Raw genomic sequence first — 4,212 nt, 5'->3', positions numbered from 1 at the left:
GCACGCGGGATCCTCCCGGACCGGGGCACAAACCCACATCCCCCCCGCATCGGCAGGTGGACTCCCAACCACTGCACCACCAGGGAAACCCTCTTTCATTCTTTCTCATCTCCTCTCTCTATCCCATCCTCTATCTCTGTCTGTCTCTCCTCTATGGCTGCATAAAGTAAATAAAAAATAAAGCTCTTCTACAAAGAAAAATCTCTGGAGGGAATCCCCCGGCGGTCCCGCGGTTAGGACTCCGAGCTTTCACTTCGGAGGGCCCAGGTTAGATCCCTGGTTGGGGAACTAAGATCCCACAGGCCACGTGGCACACTCCACCCCCACCAAAAAAGAAAAAGAAATCTCTGGAAAAAAATACCCCGACCCAATCTAGTGCCTTCTGACACAACTGCCTGGAGAATGAAATGTGGGCTCCAGGCTGACCGGCTCCCAAGCCCAGCCTGGCCCATCTCCCACAGTTCTCTGCCATCCATCACACAGCTGGAGCCAACCTGAACAGGTGTAGCCAGAGAGGGGCCTTGTCTTCATCTACTGTCCATGTGCCCACCTGTCTTCCAACGAACACATCCCTGGTGTCTCTGGGGTCTGGACAGGGCCCAGCCCTCTCCTCAGAGCCCCAGCCCCACCTTCCAACACCTTCAGGATAAACTGATTTTTGGAGGTCAGGCAGGTCTCACTGTTTAGCCTGATCCTTATATTCAATTCTCTCTGTTGAAATACCTGGTGTGGTTTCTCTTTTCTCTTTTTTTTTAAAAATGTATTTTTTAATTAATTAATTATTTATTTATTCGGTTGTGCCGGGTCTTGGTCGCAGCAGGTGGGCTCCTTAGCTGTGGCATGCAAACTCTTAGTTGGGGCCTGCATGTGGGATCTAGTTCCCTGGCCAGGGATCGAACCCGGGACCCCTGCATTGGGAGTGCGGAGTCTTACCCACTGGGCCACCGGGGAAGTCCCTTCTCTTTTCTTGACAGCCTCTGACTGACACCGAGTATGTCTTTCCCAAACTGTCAACATTCCCCTTCATACTTGTCCTCCTCCACCACCGAGTCTTCCCCATCTCAGACCAGAGCTGCACTTTCCACTGAGGAACTCAAGCCAGGAGCTTGGGCAACATGGAGGGCACCTTCCCCTCCTCACTCCACAGAGCTAACCCATCAACGAGTTGTGCTTACCTCCAAAACAGATGCTCCCCCCGCCTCCAACTTTTTATTTTGAAAATTTCTAAATGTGCACTAGAGGGACTTCCCTGGTGGTCCAGTGGTTAAGACTCCAAGCTCCCAACGTAGGGGGCCCAGGTTCGATCCCTAGTCAGGGAACTAGATCCTGCATGCCACAACTAAGATCCTGCATGCAGCAACTAAGACCCAGCACAGCCAAATTAAAAAAAAAAAAAAAAATGTGCACAAGAATTGCAAGAAAGTCAGACAGAGAAAGACAAATATCACAGGATATCACTTGTATGTGGAATCTAAAAAAGTGATACAAATGAACTTATTTACAAAACAGAAATAGACTCACAGATGCAAAAAACAAACTTATGGTTACCAGAGGGGACAGGAGGGGGAGGGACACATTAGGAGTTTGGGATTAACAGATGCACACTACTATACATAAAATAGATTAAAAAAACAAGGACCTGCTGTATGGCACAGGGAACTATATCCAATACAATAAAAAAAACCAAAAAAGAATATATTTATAAAACTGAATCACTTTGCTGTATACCTGAAACTAATGCAACATTGTAAATCAACTGTACAATCAAACGTTGTTTGTTTTAAAAAAAAAGGATTGCAAGAAAAGTATAAGGGATATCCACGTATTCTTGATACAGATTCACCAGTTTTAACAATTAGCTCTCGCTCTCTCTTTCTAGATAGATAGATAAATAGATATAGATACAGATATTGATAGAAAGTGAGAGTGAGATGACTAATTGTTAAAAACTGGTGACTATATATCGATAGCTATGTATATAGATATCTATAGGTAGAGAGTTGTAAATAGAAAAAGGTCTATTTGAGAACTGCTTGCAGTCATTTTGTGACATTTCACCCTTAATATTTCAACAGACATCTCTCAAGAGCAAGGACATTCTCCTTCACAAGCACAATACCATTATCACACCAGGAAACTTTAAGATTAATATAATACTATAGTCCATATGCAAATTATCCCAACTGACCCACTAAGGTCCTCGACTTGATATCTTGATTTTATCTCCTAATCACTCTCTCCCCTTCCCATTGCTCCTGCCCTAGACTAGGTCATCATCACTCCGCCACCCTGACTCTCACCCTTGCTGGCCACCACATAACCCATTCTCCTCGTGGCAGTCAGAGTGAACCTTTACACAATGTAAATCAGATCATGTCACTCCCCCTGCTGGAAATTTCCAGTGGTTTCCCGTCCTTCTTAGACCAGAAGGCAAACTCTTGCCATGGCTTCCAACCATTAAATCACATATCTACTTGCTTCTTTTTTTTAATCCTCTCATTAGAATATCAACTCCAAAAAAGAGAGATTTTTTCTTTTTCCCCCCACTGCTATATCCCTAGGGCCTAGAACAGTAGCTGGCACAGGTGTTCAATACATATTTTTGAATGAAGGAATGAGCAAGCAAATATATCTTCCCATTAGCCATTGCCCCAACCAGACTCTGAGGTCCCTGAGGGCAGGGCCTGTGTGTGTCATTGCGTATCCTCATCACTCAGTACCTGATAGAAAATGCTTTTAAAATGAAGAGAAGAATACATAATGAAGGGAAGTAATCAGTGATTGCCTGGGGCTGAGGCTGGGAGTCGGAATGGGAATTGACTACAAGTGGGCACAAGAGGTCTTTTTAGGGTGACGTTAATGTTCTAAAATTGGATTGTAAAAAATAAATTAAAAAAAAATTGGATTGTGATGATGGCTGTACAACTCTGCAGAAACACTCAGCATCATTACATCACTTAAAACAGGTGAATTTTATGATACGTAGAATACACCTCAACAAAACTGTTCAACAAAACTAAGCAAAATATGTGTGAGGGACTAAATGAATGATGCTCCCTAGGAGGTGCCCTGCAGGTCGTCTGAACCTTACTCTGTGCTGCCCTGGGCGATGCTGGGGACACAGTGGTGACTAAGAGAGCTCTTGCCCCTGGCTTCACAGGCCCAGTGACAGCCCAGAGGGTCAGGGCCAGAATGGATGGAGGAGACACAGGCACAGGGGTCAGGGCCAGGATAGGGGAAGCACAGGGGGGACGTCGGAGATGCAGATGGGAGGAATCAGAGAGCACTTCCTAGCGGAGTGAACGCCTGAGCCAGACCCTGAAGGATGATGTTGTCCATGACTGTGACGCTAGTTTTTTTTTTTAAACACTTTTTCTACCTTAGCATAGGTCTGGTGGGTCTCTGCTGCAGCCCAAGAATCCGGCCATTCCGCGGGTTCTGGAGGACAGGGCCACACGGGGGTGCTGTTCTACTGCGCTCGGGGAGACTCTACCGTGATCCCCTTGGTCTTGCAGGAGCCCGAGGTCCGAGCGGCGCCTTGAGGGCGGGGGGTTGTTTGTCGGGGGAATGTTTCCGAAGAGACAGAGGCAACACGGGCGGCGAGTGGCCCTTCGTAGGGTGGCGGAAGCACCCCGGGGAGCAGCACATTGTCAGTAGGGCGGTGTCGGTTCTTGGTCCCCGGGAGGCCGCAGCGCGGAGCTTTCCAAAGAGCTCCGGAAAGGGCGGGGCGCTAGGCGCAGTCTGGCGTGGAAGGTTCCGAAATAGTCCTCGCCGCCCGGGGTGGTTCCTGGCGAGGAGACGCCTGTGGGGCGGAGCTTTCCAAAGCGAACCAGGAAGGGGGCGCTGCAGCTGCCTGAGCTGGACGTCGCCCTAAGCAAGCCCTGGGTGGGGGGGGGGCGGGGGGAGTGCATCACGTGGCGTTAGTTGGGACGAGGCCGCTGGGTTGGGCTGGTACGTTAACTCCGCGTCCTCGGGTGCATTCTGAGAGAGCCGAAGCTTGGGGCAAGTGAGAGTGGGAGGTTAATCCCAGATCCATGGTCTCTGTGGAGAGGGAAGCGCCGTGAAGAGCGAGAGTTTCCATCGGGCGTGGGAGGGAAGATGGGGAAACTGGCTAAGAGTAGTCCGTGGGAGGTCCTCGGGAGATAAGGGATCCGTGGAGCTCCGCGGGCCCAGGGACTGGTGTGCGTGTGTGTGTGTGGGGAGGGTGGGATG

Source organism: Globicephala melas, chromosome 19 (assembly GCF_963455315.2).
Source record: "Globicephala melas chromosome 19, mGloMel1.2, whole genome shotgun sequence".
NCBI lineage: Eukaryota > Metazoa > Chordata > Mammalia > Artiodactyla > Delphinidae > Globicephala > Globicephala melas.
The sequence above is the reverse complement of the archived record's forward strand: the minus strand, read 5'-3'. Positions refer to the sequence as shown.